This window comes from Physeter macrocephalus, chromosome 1, assembly GCF_002837175.3.
Source record: "Physeter macrocephalus isolate SW-GA chromosome 1, ASM283717v5, whole genome shotgun sequence".
NCBI classification, from domain to species: domain Eukaryota; kingdom Metazoa; phylum Chordata; class Mammalia; order Artiodactyla; family Physeteridae; genus Physeter; species Physeter macrocephalus.
The window spans coordinates 81,157,618-81,175,965 of NC_041214.2; the positions used below are offsets into that span (position 1 = coordinate 81,157,618).

General features: G+C 44.7%; 1 long non-coding RNA gene across 2 annotated transcripts in view; it reads left to right on the top strand.

Annotated features, from left to right (window-relative positions):
* Nucleotides 1–11,001, top strand: part of LOC114486608 (uncharacterized) — an 85,026-nt gene extending 74,025 nt beyond the window's left edge. The window contains exons 12-13 of one of the 2 annotated variants that reach the window (XR_008617198.1): nucleotides 9,435–9,613; nucleotides 10,536–11,001. This is a non-coding gene — a long non-coding RNA (uncharacterized lncRNA). Of the gene's footprint in view, nucleotides 1–9,434 lie in introns of both variants that reach the window. The other variant, XR_008617197.1, reaches the window with a different exon arrangement.
* Nucleotides 11,002–18,348: the final 7,347 nt, after the last annotated feature.

Below are 18,348 nucleotides of genomic sequence, written 5' to 3' on the forward strand. Positions count from 1 at the left end.
TTTTTTTCTGTGGGCCTCTCACTGTTGTGGCCTCTCCCGTTGCGGAGCACAGGCTCCGGACGCGCAGTCTCAGCGTCCATGGCTCACGGGCCCAGCCGTTCCGCGGCAGGTGGGATCCTCCCGGACCGGGGCACGAACCCGTGTTCCCTGCATCGGCAGGCGGACTCCCAACCACTGCGCCACCAGGGAAGCCCTATTTTGAAGTAATTTTAAGTTTACAGAAGAGTTGCAAAAATAGCACAAAGCGTTCAAATACACCCTTCGCAAAGAGATGTTAACATTTTACCGCCATGTTTGCTTTGAGAATGTTTAATGATGTTAATATTAGCATTCACAATGATAACAGTACCAAAATTCATATGTTGAAATCCTAACCTCCAAGGTGATTTTAGGAAGTAGGGCCTTTGGGAAGTGATTAGGTCATGAAGGAGAAGCTCTCAAGAATGGGATTAGTGCCTTATGAAAGAGGGTCCAGAGAGCTCTCTTGTGCCTTCCTCCATCTGAGGACAAGGTGAGAAAGTGCCAGCTGTGAACCAGGAAGTGGGCCATCACCAGAACGTCACCATGCTGGCTGCACCTTGACCTTGGACTTCCCACCCTCCAGAACTGTGAGAAATAAGTTTCTGTTCTTTATAAGCCACTCAGTCTGTGGTATTTCATTGTAGCAGCCTGAACAGACTAAAACACGTGTGTAAACCCCTCTAGATTTGCAAGAGGCTTTATTATTATTATTATTATTTTTGCAGTACGCGGGCCTCTCACTGCTGTGGCCTCTCCCGTTGCGGAGCACAGGCTCCGGACGCGCAGGCTCAGCGGCTATGGCTCACGGGCCCAGCCGCTCCGCGGCATGTGGGATCCTCCCGGACCGGGGCACGAACCCGTGTCCCCTGCATCAGCAGGCGGACTCTCAACAAATGCGCCACCAGGGAAGCCCTATTATTATTTTTTCTTCCGTGCATTAGCCTACTGGTCACTCTCCAATGTACCCATGGACACGTGAGAGGCGTCAGGCTCATCCAGTTCAGGTGACGTCATACCCAAGCTCACACCGCTGGAAAGAGAAGAGCTAGGAGTGGAGCTGAGGTTTTCGAACTCCCTGGTGGGCACTAGCTCTTCTGCCCAGTGCTGCCCATTTACAGCCCAGCTCCCTCCCCTCTGCTCCGACCGTGGTGGCTGCCTAGGCCAAGAGTGACTGACAGAGTGAGGATGGCAGCTGCCTCACCCGGGCCGGGATGCCCTCGGAACAGCTGTGAGCAGCTCTGCACAGGGCGTGAGTCACCGCGCTCTCGCCCTCTCTATCCCACGTGCTCCCTTCACTCACCGCCTCTGCCCCGTGCCCACAGTGGCGACGTGGGGATGGGCCGCCAGCCTGGGGCTGACCACAGGGTCCTCGGGCGCCCTCCTTCCTGGTGACTGAGATGCCATCTGGCACCCACCGCAGCTGCAGGGCCTCCAGCCTAGCCCCAGGAAGCGGGAGAACAGGAGCAAGAGGAAAGTGGGGGAGAGACTTCCTACCTCTGGTCAGAGGGGACAAGTTACTGATCCCCTCCAGACCTCAGCTTCCTCACCTGTAAGATGAGGAGAATAAATAGTTCTGAAACAGATCATGACTTCTTGATCCTGAGTCGTCTCAGCCCATGATTCGTCTTCAAGGAAGAAGTCTCAAGCCCTGATCCCCTAATAGGAAAACTGCCGGGTGTGTAGATAAAGGAGGGTCAAGAAATATCAGAAGGGCAGAGATCAGATGTACAAGCTGCTATTAGGATTAAATGAGTTCATAGAGGTAAAGCCTGTGGTCAGCAGTTAAAAAATATTTGTAATAACAGTGGTAAGAAGAGCATCTGCTTTTGAGCCTCCCTCCATGTCTGCCACCCTCCCCAAGCCAGGCCTCATTTTTTTCACTTCTGAGATTCTGCAGCAGACTCTGGTCACCAGCTATCTCCCTTCTCCAACCCAATCTGCCCGCTGCTATCAGAGCAATTTTCCTAAACACAGTTTTGCCGTGTATCCCCCTCCGGCTCAAAATCCTTCAGTGGCCTCACAGCCTCCTGAGTTGCATTCAAATTCCTCTCCCTGGCAGTCAAGCCCCTCAATAAACAAAGCCCCAGCTTACCTCTCCCACTGCATTCCATCTACTCCCCACACCTGTCCGGTGCTTCAGGAAACCTACTCCTTGCTTCCCTCCAGACAGGAGCAAGTTGTCTCTTTCCCTTGCTGAGAGTGGTGAGATGGTACAGTAGTTAAGAGACCAGGTTCTGGGGTCAGAAAACCTGAGTTTGAGTAGCTGTGTGGCCTTGGGGAAGTTGCATAACCTCTCTGAGCTCCAGGTTCCTCGTCTGTAAATGAGGATTTAATAATAGCATCTCCTGTAGGGATGGTTGTGAGGATAAAAGAAGTATGGAGAGCGATCGATGTACAGCTAGCGAATACCCAATAAATACTTCTCATTGTTTAATCCTTACACTGAATATGACTTCCCTACCCCATGCCCATGTCTCTTGTCTGTTAACATCATCCTACCTGCCTGATGAAACCCTCCCCACTCCTCTCCTTCATTCACCTTTCAACACACTCCCTTCTCTCCCCTTCACAATGTACTAACCTGATTGGACTTATTTTTCCACTCTGACTGCAAAGTCCTTGAGAGCAGGGAGGAACCCGTCCCTCAGGTTCAGCAGTCTCTGTATCTCAGGATTTAGGACAGCACCCAGCACCTAGAAAGTCTCAATCAGGATGTGTTGAGTGAAAGAACAAAGGAATGAGATCATGGAAAGCTCAATAATGAATGAAGGCCTGAATAAGTGAAGTACGGAGAGGCATCCTGATGACCTGGGGATATGATGCAACTTCCCCGAAAGGGAGACACAGGCCTTCTGAGCATGGGCTCTGGGTTAGGAATGCTCCCCTTTGATCATTGTCTCAGGGATAAAGCAGCCCGAGAGCCCAGGTCAGACTGGCCTTCTGTGTCCAGGGCCCTGTCATGCTGGAGCAGGTGCAGGGTGTGATGCACAAGGCAGAGGGCCTGTGGGAGAGTGAGGTCTATTCTAGCTCATCTCTAACTTGCTAAGGAAGCTTGGAGGAATCACCTATCCTGGCTCTGAAGGGAAAATTTGGGCGAGATCCATGGTTCTTCAAATTTGTTCCCAGAAGAGCAGCACTGGAGTCCCCCTAGGAGCTTGTTAGAAATACAGACTATCAGCCTCCCCCTGAAATGCTGAACCAGCAACTTTGGGCAGGGGCCCAGCCATCTGTGTTTTATCTAGCCCTCCAGGAGATCTGAGGCATGTTCAAGTTTGAGGAACACTGGGCTAGACTGATGGGGCTTTTAAGGTTGTTTGCTTTTTTTGGTTTGTAATTGCAGTGGACTCTCTTTTTGTGTTTTTGTTTTTCCCCCAGTGAAATCTCAGGCAGATGCCCATATGTAAAGCGGATTCGAGCAGAGCCCCTCGTTGATGGAGAGGCTGAGTCCCACCTACTCCAGCTCTTCCCCATCAAGTACACTCTGCCTGGTATGATGCCCCGTCTAGCAGGCCTCCAGCCAGCCGACAGGCGTAGAATTTGGAGCTTGCCAAACCCCGGGCTGATGGTGGGCTCCCGAGAAGGCACCCCTTGCTGGCTCCCTGCTCAGTGTCCCCAGCAGACACTGCTGGGTCCCCAGGGGTCCTGATATGGAATGGGCCCCAGGCATCAGGGAGCGTGGCGTTGAGGCCTGGGGGAACCCTGGGCCAGGATGGTAGCTGAGGCTCAGTGATGCTGACCACCACGGCAGCATCTGTCCTGAGGCTGCGCAGCCAGCCGCTGAGCCACATTTGAGCCCGTGAAGCAGGAGCTGCCCAGCATTTTGGGGAGGCGGCAGTCACACTTCATTTTCACTCTAGCTGCTCTTGGAGACAATATGGCATCGCCCAGATTTTTCTATCTTCCCTCTCGTGAAGCTCAGTAGACCACGGGAAGCAGGCAAGAGGCCTGCAGACATCCTTATCTGGACCCACAGACTCACTCTCTCTGCTTCTCCCCCTCCTGCCATGTGGACTGATGAGTCACTCGAATTTCTTTTTTATTTCATTTTCTGAAATGAAGATGCTGGTGAGGGGGAGCCTGCGGGCGGGGGGATGTTGGGGAAACCCACGGTTAGAGAACTTCGCAGAAGAGGCCACACTGCTGGAGAAGCAGAAGAGAGAAGGCTTGGGGACTGTTAGAAAGTGTAGATGATGGTGGGACCTTCCTTGAGGCAGAGAACCAGACAGAGGCCAAAGATTACTTCCTGATCTGAGGTAGCACTGGAGGGTGCAGCCTTTGGCCAATAGCAGAGACCATCCCAACAGCAGGGGGTGGGGGAAGGTGAAGAGTGGGAGTGTGTGCAGAAGAGAGGTAGGTGCCAGGGCTCCCGAGCTGACGTGCAAGTGGCCATCTACCTGATTCCCTGCCAGGATACGTGTGTCTCACGCAGCTGAACAGAAGGAAATCTCCCCAGTCTGGAGCATTGCCCCAGACAGGTATGGAACCCTGTCAGTCTCAGAAGGAGAGGAAGTACCAGGCCATGAGGAGGCACTAGAGCCCTCCCAAGGCAGGGAGACCCCTTCTCTCGGTCCTGGCACTAAGGAACGGGACCCACGTCCCTTCGTATCTCTGTGCCCTGATTTCCACATCTGGAAGTGGAGAATAACAAAAAAAATCAACTTGCTTTAGAAAAGCACACGAAGCAGGCATGATCATATTAGCACCTCCCATTTGTCTAATGTTAAAGTGCTTCACATCCCTCACCTCATCGATCCTCTAATCAAGCTTGGGTGCAAATTGACATCTTCGAGAGGAAACCGAGGCTCCAAGAGGTTAAGTGTTCTCCCGAGATCACACAGTAAGTCAGTGGTGGCCCAGGTTTTCTGATTCTCAGTTCATTGCTTTCTCCTAGATCCTGCTGCTTCCCCATCTGTGAAAAGCAAAGACCTTTCAAGAGAAAGAGTGCTCCTAGTTGAGCCGTTATTGTGTCTTGTGGCTCCAAATGCTTTTGCAACCTTAACAAACTTTATTACATTTGCCCCTCTCCTGGAACTCAGCCTTTTCCAGCCACAAAGACTGGCTCAGTGCTTCCTTGGGACAAGCTGACAGGAGACTCGGCTGTGACTTTTGCCCTATTTATCCCTGAGCCCAGACAGAATTTCTTAGGATTCCCTGGGGCTCATTCCATTTTCTAGTTCTCAATTAGAGTCAGCGGGAAGCATTACTTTCCTGTGGATTCCAGAGAGCTTGACTCCACGACTTCAAAGACTATTCAAATACTGAGATTGTGTGACTTTATAACCTAGAAGGGTAAAACTCAAAGGCGTTCCCAGGGGTGTTGGGATCCTGGCTCAGGGTTGGAAATCACTGAGTTCAGATCCAGTTGAGAAGAGTGTTGGCTCAGGCCCTGGGCAGCTCTGGAGCTGGGGGCCTCTTGGCACCTGCTCACGTGGTGGCAGGTCCCTCACCTGTCTCTGAATCCCCCTTTCACCGCATTTCTGAAATAAGCGTGGTAACAGCTGCCTATGAAATGCTTCGTGACCAGGCAGCAGGCTTGTACCGTGGCCAAGTATTATGGAACAGATGCACTTTGTCTGAACCCGTCTCCCAAAGCATTCAAGTAGGCCGTACTTGGAGGCACAAAAAATGCCGTTGCTGGAAGGGGTATTTTAGCAGTTATCTAGTCAGACCATCTACTCCCTAAATATATGCTTATACACCACTCTCAGGGAGGCATGGTCCGGCCTCTGCTTGAATGCTTCTAGTGATGGCAAGCTCACTGTTCCAGAAGATGACTCATTTCTCTGTTGTAGGTCTCTGGCAGGAAGCTCTGCCTTGTGAGTCTGGTTGCCTTTAATTTTCATCCCTTTCCTCTAGTTCTGTCCTCTAGGGACTCCCCAAAGTAAATCTAGCATCGACCCCCACTTCTATCCTTTCTATACAGGATGTACTTGAAGGGGGCTTTAATGGCTTTTCTTTCAAGGGAGCCCACGGGTGCCATATGACCTGGTATGGATGCCATGTTCAGAGAAGGTGGGAAAAGCGGCACTGAGGCATTGGGTCCTGCCTTTGCCTCTTCCAGCCCTCGAGGACTAAGAACGATGCCCTCCCTTTACCCCCTGACTTCAGTAGATGCAGGCAGCCTGTCCATTTTACTGTGCAGCTTATTGTCAGAGCGCTGTGTATTGTACCTCCTCATAAGGACATAGTCAAACATTAGTAAGAAAATTTAGAAAGGAAGGAAGGAAGGGTTAATTGACTTAGTGGAGGATGAAATGCTTCTATGATGGTTTCGGCACTGAGGCAGAAAAAAAGATGCTAGCTCTGTCATGTGCACCTGTGGCCCTTGGAAGGGATATTTATCACAGATGGACTAGGCTTCTGTTTAGTCATGTAGGGATTAGAAGCCACTGGTCCCTCCCTGCCATGAACAATCCTCAAGACCGCAGGCTTATAGGGAAGAGCATTTCAAAGACACCCAGACGGAGGCTATATATTCTATGCCCAGGGTAAAGAGTTTCTGATGGCTCAGATGCCTGACATCCTAGGATTCATTTTGTGTTTGAGAAGCAGAGTGGGGAAAGATTAAGGGATTTGAGTCCAAAAGCCTAGGTTTGGCTATAGGCTCTGTTGCTTCTTGGCTATGTGATTATTGGGCAGGTCACTTTGCCTCTATAAGCCTGTTTCTGAATCAGTAAAATGGAGAAAAAATTTCCTGAACTGTGGGGTGTATGGTTGTGTGTGTGTGTGTGTGTGTGTGTGTGTGTGTGTGTACCAGTGTGCGAGCTCATTGTTTTCAGGATTAAATGTGCGGAAGTTTCTTCCGTAAACTGCATTAACTACTGTCAACTTTAGAATGGTCTGCCCAGACGTCCTTCTCCAGTCATCCAATATAGCAAGTGCTAGTTCGTAAGGTGACAGCTTTTTACTGCATTCAGTTTTTTTGAAAGTTAGATTACATGAATAGGTTTGAGTCTTTATCAACCAGTAAATATACATTAAAGAGTATAACACAGCTCTTAAGTGCTTTTATAAGTCTTGGGAAAAAGAACTTCTGTCTTCCATTTTAGTTTGAAATCTTTGTAATATGTTACAGACCCACACACGTGTATCTTTGTAGTTTGCACCTCAGGCCACCAGGAAAGTATCAAGTTACATTCTAAAAAATCACACCCACCTAGAAACTTTGGTGTTTTTGCTTTTTCCATCCATCCATTTATTCTTTCATCCACCCATTAATTCATCCACTCAACGGACACATTTACTACATCTCTGCTATGTGCTGTGAAGTATTCAAAGTGGTTCCTGTCTAAAGAGGTTACAGGATAGTTGGGGATTGGAGAGATGAGCACGCATAACAGCAACCTATGGCAAAGTGAAGTAAGTACTACACGATATTTACAAACATCCTGCTTTGGAAACTTGAGGAGAGAACAACCCCTGCTTCCCACTAGCAGGAAGACGGGGAGGGCTTAGTGTAGACTTCACCTGCTCAAACAAATAAAATCAAATTAAAACACACATACAGTGCTAGAGTGTGGGAATTTTGAGTCCCCCTGTGTTTTGTTCCTGGTTTCCCCATTTCTTAGCTGTGTGGCTTTGGGCAATTCTCTATTCCTCAGCTTTCTCATAATAGTACCTATCGCCTGGAATTGTTGTAAAGGTTAAATGAGATAATGCAGTATCCAACATGTAGTAAGAAGTCAATAAACGTCAGTTGATATTGTTATTATTTCCCACAGAAGGTGGAGGCTGAGGTGAGCCTCTAGGGCTGAGTAAAGTTTCAAAAGCTAGCAAGGGAAAGCAGAGAGAACATTCTGAGCAAAGGCTCAGGGGAAGAAAGTTTTGAGAAAAAGATGTCCAGCCCTGTGTGTTTGTACAGTGCAGTGTGTGGGTGATCATGGGAATGGGTGGAGTTAGCAAGGGTTGGAGGTATGGCTAAAGAAGTAGGTCACCAATCTCAGAAGGCTGAGGGCTCTGATTTTGGTACAAGGGTTTCCAACGAGGAGTGCATGTTCCCAGGAGGGTGTGCAAATCATATTGGAATCTTCTTTTATATTTACTTTTATTTATATAAAAGAAGTTAAAATTCCTATTATTTCCTTTATAGATTGACTAGGGGACCCATGTCGGATCAATAAGTCAAATGATTGCATGTCACATCTCCAAGTAAGGTTATTCTGAGGGAGGGGTAGTGATTCTATGCCCTAGAGTGTCCATGAGGTACCCACACTGCTGTTCTCATTTAGCTAATGTTTTGGATTTATGGAATCTTTACCTGGATCTAACTTAATAAATCTTCACAAAATGGACAAGTGGTTTTGAAAGATTCCTGCAAAGAACTCATGGATTGAGAATGACTCTTGTAACAAATACAAGCAAACAACAAGAAAATGGCAGAGGGCTTCCCTGGTGGCGCAGTGGTTGAGAGTCCGCCTGCCGATGCAGGGGACACGGGTTCGTGCCCCGGTCCGGGAAGATCCCACATGCCACGGAGCGGCTGGGCCCGTGAGCCATGGCCGCTGGGCCTGCGCATCCGGAGCCTGTGCTCCGCAATGGGAGAGGCCACAGCAGTGAGAGGCCCGCGTACCGGAAAAAAAAAAACAAAAAAAAACAAAAAAAAAAACAAAAAAAAGAAAATGGCAGAGCTGATTTTTCTCCTTTTCTTGGCTTGTCACTGGCCACATTTCAGGGGTTAAAGCCAACGATGACCTAATCACATACAGCAAGCAGTAGGCAAATCAATCAATCAATCAATGAAATACCCTTAAAATTCTCAGGAAGAATGCTTGAAATATGGGTTTACATTCCTGTGATTAATGATGAACCCCACCTACAGTGTTGATTATGTCTTGGGATGGTAGAAAAGATAGTATGATGTTGTGAAGATTAACACATATTTTAAAGCATTCTTTAATTCTTATGTATCTCTCCTTTTATCATTTCTATTTTTGCTTTATTTTTATAATGTGCATAGTATATTGGCATGGTTTGACGCACATGCATACACACATATTATAAATCAATATGGGCACACAAATTATACATCTTTTTAACTGGTGAGGCTCCATGCTCAGATGAGTTTGGAGACTGCTGACTGGGGCCAAGAGAAATCATTCTTGGAGGTCCTTCAACAGTGGGAGGCATGATGAGAGCTGTGTTTGTGGTGATAAACGTGATCACATATTCTCAAGGGAAAAAAAAGTGTTGCACAAGGAATCAGAGAGGTGGAGTCTGAAAGAGAGTCATTAAACTTGGCTCTTCCTCTTTCAGAGATGTTGTTCTCTCTTCCTTACGATGGTAAACCACGGGCCTCCTCCATCTGGTAGCCGGAGCTCTGTAGGACATGTTCCCAGAGCCAGGCTTTCTCTGGCTGCCTGCACAGGAAGAAGATTGCGTAGAACATCCTTCAGCGAATTTCCTCTCTTCTGCAGTTCTAGCTTTATGAAAAACCAATCCTGAAACAGTCCTCAGCTTTGACTCACAGCAGAGGTGACTGAGATTATCGTTGTGACATGGGAGCTCCAGGCTTTCCTGCCTGAAAGAGGAAGAATTTCAGAACAGTCAGAGGCATGGGCTCTGCAGTGAGACAATCTACATCCAGTTCTACCAGGTATTCCTGGACTCACCTTAGCCAATTCCTTACTTTCTGTATGCCATGGTTTCCTCATCTATAAGTTGAGGTTAACCATCATACCTGTGTGGTAGTGGTGAGGAGTAAATAAGACAATGGGTGTGAAAGACAGAGTGTGATTTTCAGCATAGAATAAATTCCCAAAGAATGTGAGTTCTTCTCATTACAAAGGAATGAACTGGAGCATGGTCTGAAGGGCCCTGGGGAAGAAATGAGGAAGGAGGCTTCCAGGAATACAGATCCTTTAATCTCCTTAAAGCAACATCCAAACAAAAGTATAAATCTCTATGGAAGCCAGCAAACTCAAGGCTGCCAGTTATGGGTGGCGGGCAGGGCCAAGATGGTTGCCTCTGAGTCACCCTCTCTCCTTGACTCATCTGTCACCTCTGTCATCTCTGGCTATTGCCACAGTTTCTTGTGAGAAATTATGAAATAAATGGCCTGTGCAGTAATGCCTGGGTGACTAGGTGAATCCTGGGCATGTGGCCAACGCTCCATGCACTTTAAATATCCTTAGGTTTAGTGAACTCCACATGATTTAATTTCCTTAAAGAAAAAAAAAAAGTGTTGATAATCATGCTCAGGAGGACTTACAGATGCAAAGTTAACATTCTGAGGCCTTCCAGGGTGAGATTTATGCAAAGCAAAAAGATGTGGTGGGTGAGAGGAGTGAACCATGCTCATTCATAGCCGGTCTCTCTGTTTCCAGATGTAAGCCGGTGCTTGGAGGACAAGAGCAGGTAATCGCGGTGATAATTAAGTCATCACACCAATAGCTTTGCTCATGTGTACTGGGATAGAGATTTCCAAAGTGCTTTCGTATGTGATGATGATGATTATAATTAATAATAAATTCTTTCACTTGGCCCTTTATCTCCTCCTTTCTCTTTCAATCACCCAGCAGTTCATGTGGAAGTATCATGATCCCCATTTTACTTGTGACAAAACTGAGGCCCAGAGAGACTTTGAGGAACCTGATCCCAATCACACAGCTGGAAAGGAGGAGAGTCAGGTGAAAACCCGGGTCTTCTGGCCAAAAGCAGTCTTCTTCCCACTCTATTTTGTTCATGTGATCTTCATAAAACACTCCAGATCCCTTTGGTGTAGAGGGAAGTTTCCTTTTCTGTTACTCCTTTTGTCTTTCCCCGGCAGATCTGGCCATTGCATGACCACTGATTTGTCAATTTCTCTGTGATAGCGTGCATTACACCATATGCTGATGATCGTCTTATGAGTGTCTCTCCCATGGGATTGTGATCTCCTGAAGAACTGGGATACCATCTAACTCATCTGTGTATGCCCAGCACCTAGCCCAGAGCCCGCTATGTGGTCGATGCTTATTGATTGAATGATGAATAAATTAATGCCTCCAAACTAAATGTCCTTTGTACTCCTTTCTGCCTCTTCTATTTTTATCTGTCCTTCTAGCCCCAGCTTAGGGCCCATGATGTTGTCCCTCTCTTCTGAACCTCTATAGAACAATAGGCTGTCAGCCATATCCTTAGAGCGTATATATCTTATCTCTTCAAAGGGTTCTTGAGGGTAGAGATTAAATCTGAGTGTCCAAAGGGTCCCTCATGAGATCTAGGCCAATTCTAGGTAGAGTGGGTACATGGTGAGTACTCATGCCCATGTTCACATGGTTGCCTGCACTTTGGCAAGAGCTGGTGGAACAGGTTGGTGACAGAGCCCAGGCAGAGACTGAATTGGTAAGAAGCAGAAGAGCAGATGGCCAAGAGCCCAGCCTTTTCCTGGCTTATCAGCATACCCCTTTCACAATCACTGAAACTGTGTCTCATGGACACTTTTACAGATGAGTAATTCCTTGAAGCCAGACAAGAGATCTGTGAAGAGATCAAGCTTCAGGGGGAAAAATTATCACTGCAACTTATTTGTGTAAAAATATGTGAACCAGAGATTCATTGTCAGAAAGGAACAAATACGAGGGACTCTGTGAACCAGCTGGATGTGAAAAGGAACAGACCAGGAAACTGGGACACTGAGCTAGTTAATTAATGACTTGGTGAACTAGTAAGGTAGTTTGCTTAAATGAGGGAGGAAGACTATGATTAAAAATAAATAGGGCTTCCCTGGTGGCGCCGTGGTTGAGAGTCCGCCTGCCGATGCAGGGGACACGGGTTCGTGCCCCGGTCCGGGAGGATCCCACAGGCCGCGGAGCGGCTGGGCCCGTGAGCCACGGCCGCTGAGCCTGCGCGTCCGGAGCCTGTGCTCCGCAATGGGAGAGGCCACAACAGTGAGAGGCCCGCGTACCGCAAAATAAATAAATAAATAATAAATAAATAAATACATTAAAGGAGGTAACAACCAACAATTTTATCAAGTTCTCATCTCTTTTGGCCCAATAGTTCCACTACTGGAGATTTATTCTAAGAAAATAATCCAAGCCTAGGAAAAGGGATGGCAGGAAGGTGCCCAAAGAGGTATTAGCGATAACAGAAGTGAATTGGAGATAACATCAGTGTCCCAGGATAATTTTGAAATGCTGATATAAATGACAATATATTCACTAAAGTTATATTTTGAAGCCATTCAAATGGGTCATTACAAAGACCACATTGGAATTGCTCACTGTGTGGTGCCTATGACAAAGATTAGAATGCAAAATTATATTTGTGCTGCATGTCCAACACTGTGAGAAAATATGATTTTTTGGAAAAGACAGGAAAGAATGGAAATAGATGATTTATAAAGATAGTAAGCTTGTGGGTGGCTTTTTATTTCCATAATCATGGTATTATGTATTTGTATAATATTAAAAAAATGTATGTTCATCAGATACTTAAAAGAAAAAGGAAAACACCTTAACATGAGGTATGTTGCACCCAGTAGCCATTTCGGAGAGGTTAAACATGAGACATGATCTTTTCCGAACCCTCATCTTCAAACACAGGTCCAGCTTAGATTTCTTTCACTGGTGACAAGTTTGAAATCGTGTACTTGAAAGTCAGAAAGACTTTGGACCCATAGCTATCGATATGGATATGGATATGGATACAGATATGGATGCACATATGGGTATGGATATAATTCCCCTGGAAAGATAGACCTCATGAGTCCTCTCATGTATCAAATGCCTCATGAAAAGTGATGCCTGTATATGAAGAGTGGAAAGATTATGAATGTGTGGATTTCAATGCCCTTCAAAATGCATGAGAGCTTAAAAATTAAGGGAGACCATGTTTAAGGGATCCAAGTGAGGCTCATCTTCCAGTAACAAATTTAAACTATGAACCATATACAGCACAGAGAGTGCTTTGGTTTGGGGGTAGAATCCCAATTTATAAACTTTTTTCCTTATTATCCATGTTAGTGTCATTATAGACTTGCCTTTGGCAATCATTTTTTTTTTGAACCACTTTATTGAGATACTATTGACTTACAAAAAGTTACACGTATTTAATATATACCATTTAATGAGTTTGGAGATAAGTATCCATCCATGAAAACATCACTACACTCCATGTCAAAAACATATCCATTCCCCCCAAAAGTTTCTTTTCCCATTCTTATTTATTATTATTATTATTGTTATTGTTATTATTATTATATGTGTGATGAGAACACTTAACATAATATCTACCCTCTTTGCAAAATTTTAAAAATACAATACAGTATTTTTAACTATAGCCACTATGCTGTACAGTAGATGCCTAGGACTTATTCATCTTGTATAATTGAAACTTTGTACCCTTTGACTAATACCTCCCCCTTTCTCCTGCTCCTCAACCCCTGGCAACCACCATTCTACTCTCTGCTTCTATGAGTTTTACTATTTTATATTCCTCATGTAAGTGGTATTATGTCAAAATGGATTAAAAACTTAAACATAAAATCTGAAACCATAAAACTCCTAGAAGAAAATATAGGAAGAAAGCTTCCTTACATTGGCTTTAGCAGTGATTTCTTGGATATGACATCAAAGGAGCAGGCAACATAAGCAAAATAGACAAGTGGGATTACATCAAACTAAAAAGCTTCTGCACAGTGAAGGAAACAATCAACAAAATGAACAGACAACCAAGAGAATGGGAGAAATTGTTGCAAACCATGTATCTGATAAAGGGCTATTATCCAAAATACATAAGAAACTCCTACAACTCAATAGCAAACAACAATTAATCCAATTTGAAAATGGGCAAAGGAACTGAATAGACATTTCATCAAAGAAGACATACAAAAGGCAATTGTTTAAATAAATGCCAAAAGCTGAAAATTCCTTTTTATTTTTTTACTTAAATCAAAACCTGAACTTTATAACAAGGGATGTAAAACCAAGGAAATTAATTTTGATTTCTTTATTTTCCTATCTGGCATAGTTCAATGACATATATAATAATTGTTAGTTGTTCATGACTTTTGCCCCTGAAGCAATCTAGTTGTACTGGATGATATTTACTTTATAAAATTTTACATTTTTTCTGCACTTTACTACCCATTTAATTAATAATCTCATTTTGAAATTGCCATCCCAAATGATGAAAATTCCTCTTGTTGCTATTTAATCTGTCTTCTATGTTTGAGACATCCCAGTTCCTCATTCCAAATAATTTTTACTAGATCCACAAATTTTCCTGGAAAGATTGATCCATTTGTACTGTGAAAAGCACCATCATGTTTGGCTAAGTATTGGCTAAATAACATTAATCTAAAAACTTTATACTAATATTCAAAGCAAATGTTAGCTTTGCTTTGTCTCTGTTGCATTTTATCACCTGTTGTTTTTTTCCAGCTTTTTAATTTTTCAGTCCACCACCTACTCTTCAGTAGGCTTTTCTGTGTACAAGTCAATTTGTTCACTTTCATTATTTCTATTTTAAAGGATTAGGCAGACCACCTCTTTATTTCTTTTTCTCCTCAAACTTTCATCTTTTCTTAGGTCCTCCTGTGCTTTTTCTATTTCTATTATCTAGACACGTTCTCATTTTTAATGATCTAAAAACGTGCTGTTCAGTATAATTGCCACTAGCCACGTGTGGATATTTAAAATTTAAATTAGTTAAAATTGAATAGAAATTAAAATTAAAGTAAAAGGTCCTCAGTTCCAGTAGCCACATGTCACATGCTCAGTAGGCACGTGTGTCTAGTGACTACCATTTTGGCAGCACAGATGTAGACCATTTTCATCATAGCAGGAAGTCCTACTGGACAACACTGATCTAAAGGATTACAAAACAAATTGTTAATTGTATTCAAAGTGTATAACATTTGAATATAATTTCATGAAAAATGTACATGAAAGTAAATGTAATACATTTAAAAATTAAAATTACTTTCCATATACATTTTCAAAAACATCTTAAATATCAAAAATTATTAATTCCAGTTAAAAAGGAAACTAAAAATAAGTTATGATTAATAGATATTAACATTGTAAATAAAAATTATTTAAGTAAAGCTAATTTTAAAGTTTATATTTTAATTTAATCAAATTGTATTTATTTCTGTAAAAAATTAAACTATTGAAAATGCCAGCTTTTAATGCCCGCTTAGTTGCAAATGTTATGAATCTATATCACACTTGTCAGAGAGATTGTTTCAACCTACATAGATACAAATTTAAGAGTAATATGAATTGTTTACTTTGCAAAATATTCCCCCACCGCCATGTAAAACTGCTGGAAATTCATGCTAATTCAGAACTACCAGAGTCATGAATTAGAGCATAAAGAGAAACAAGAAAACGGACACTCAGCACTACTTTCCTATTAAGGGTCTATTATATTTATGCCATCTGAGAGGAAGGATGTGACAAGTTAATTAATTGTTTAATTTCTCTTACCCAAGTGCTTTAACCATTCAAATCCTCCCTGTTCTCCAAAGCAGTATAGGGCCAAAGATCTGAAGATCTGGGGACCTGACTGACGTTTGTCACAAGAACTGATGGTTTTGGTTATGGTTCTTGCTGTGCCTGCTCTGAGTACCAGATTCTGAGTGACAGAAGAGCCCATGCCGTCTTTTTCAGATTTATTTGTTTTCATGTTTGTGATATGCCATGGTATCTTTCCTCAAAGGTGAACCTGGGGCCTTCTTGCCTGGGTCTCAGGGCAGTAAGAGTCACATGGATGTGATAAGTAACATGGCTAAGGGACTGATAGCTGGGTTGGACAGACCTACAACAGATACAGTTGATGGAGCACTTCCATGTACTACAAATCAGGCCCCCTTCAAGGGAACCCAACAAGGAAGGCATTACTGTCTGTCAAGCCCATCTCATCATAAAGGGCAAACTGATTCTTTAGAAGAGGGAAACAACTTGCTCAAGACACCAGAGTTGATAAGAGGCAGAGCCACGTTTTAAAACCAGGGCTGTCTGAAGCCAAAGCTCTTAGCCTAACCACTCCACCTCCTACCCCAGACTGATGGTTGCATCTCCAGCTCCCTGGAGTCAGTCATCTGAAGGGAGGCTCTTCCTGGGAAGGGGCTGGTGCTGAAAGCTGCCTTTTTGCTGGCTGAGGACAGTAGGGCTGAATATAGATGAGGTGAACCCTGAGAGTGTGGATCCCCAGCAGGACGACGACTGGGGAAGAGAGGTGCTGCCACTGCCACATGGATCTGCTCGCATCTCTCCCTTGCCCCAAAACCTCTTTTGGTGCCTTGGTGCCTTCAGGACAGGCCACACTCCTCAGCAAGATGTTTACAAAAAAAAACCCAATGTTGCCCCAACCAACTTATTCAGCGACACCTCCCCCATTCCCACCTCCCCCCGACACCTCCCCCATTCCCACCTCCCCCCAGCACAGCCCCGATTTTAGTCTCCATGAACCTCACATTCTCAGAAAACAATCTGGTCTCTCAGCCTTCCCACATGTGAATACACTGCCCCTTTGGCTAGAACACACTGTTTCCTCCCACCTGTCTGGAGAAAACTTACTCATCCTTCAGGTTAAAATTCAAGGGTCACCTCCTGGGTCATTGGCTCCTAGACCCCCAGAGGGGGTTGGTCACATACTCCCCTGAGGCTTCTAGAACTTTATTCAGACCTAAGTTAGAGTCCCATCATCACAGCAGCCTGGGATGCTTGCCTGTATGTCCAGATTTCTCACTAGACGGTGAGATCCTGCAGAACAGAAGCCATTTTCTATTCATCTCTGCGTCCTCCCCGCCCCATCCCCTTGCTCCAAGCACAATCCCTAGAATATAGCAGGCTCTTACCAAGTGTTGAGTGTTGAATGAATGCACCTTCAAGGGAAGGTGACCTCAGGGGCTTGGTTTCCTGGGCGGACACCTTGCCCGCTGCACCCACAGGCCCCTTTGAGCAGTGTCCCATCCAAGGCACTGAGCCACTACTGGGGCCGTTGCAGCAGCAGGAGCCTAGGGTGCAGCTGATGGGAAAATAAACAGAGAAGGCAAAAACAGGGGTGTGTTGAAATCTTGACAAAGTTCTATTCCTTGGTGTTCAAACTTGCCACACCTTCTAAGTCAGGTGGGTTCTTAGTCCAGTGCTCTGAGAGGATCCACTGTAGGTACAAAGGCTATAGGATCATGGCCCAGGAGCAGGGAAGAGACCAGGGGATGTGAAATTGTCTTCCTTGTTTAGATTTTCTCTTAGTGTGCGTGTTTGTCTTTCTAGACAGAAGAAACCCTTCCCCTGCTTTAATTACCTAATGGCTTTGACACCTTGGGCTGTTGCATCACCACAACTGTTTTGTCAAGGATACTGCACCGGGGTGGATCTAGGCTTAGGGAGAGGCAACTGACAGGAAACAAGTTCTGACAGCCAGGGAAATGTTGGGCAGAGGAAGAGATCTAGGGGAGGGAGGGAGGGTGGTAAAAAGAAGAAAAAGGAAATGGTTGGGATGGTGGTAAGAGGAGATCTTGGGAAAGGTGGCAGCTAGGTTAACAAAACTGGATGGCTCTGTCTGGAAGATTTCCCAGATGAGGCTTCAGGAAGGTTGTGCACAAGAAGGCAAACCTGTCTGCTACAGGTCCCCAGAAGGAACACAATTAGAGAGCTCAGGTTGCCATCTTCTGATTACATCTGGCTGAGATGTTTTCTTCACTCTGGATCTCAATTTCTCTCCTCAGAAACAAGGCCAGATTTGGAATCTTTCCCACAAACCCACAGATGCTCCTTTCTGAAATACTCTTTTTTTTTTTTAACATCTTTATTGGAGTATAATTGCTATACAATGCTGTGTTAGTTTCTGCTGTATAACAAAGTGAATCAGTTATACGTATACATATGTTCCCATATCTCTTCCCTCTTGTGTCTCCCTCCCATGCTCCCTATCCCACCCCTCTAAGTGGTAATGCTTCCATGTCCTGGCTATTGTAAATAGTGCTGCAGTGAACATTGTGGTGCATGTCTCTTTTTGAATTATGGTGTTCTCAGGGTATACGACAAGTAGTGGGATTGCTGGGTTGTATGGTAGTTCTATTTTTAGTTTTTTAAGGAACCTCCATACTGTTCTCCACAGGGACTGTATCAATCTACATTCCCACCAACAGAGCGTGAAGGTTCCCTTTTCCTGTGCAAAAGCTTTTAAGTTTGATTAGGTCCCATTTGTTTATTTTTGTTCTTATTTCCATTTCTCTAGGTGCTGTGATTTATATCATAGAGTGCCTGCCTATGTTTTCCTTTAGGAGTTTTATAGTGTCTGGCCTTACATTTAGGTCTTTAATCCATTTTGAGTTTATTATGGTATACGGAGTTAGGGAGTGTTCTAATTTCATTCTTTTCCATGTAGCTGTCC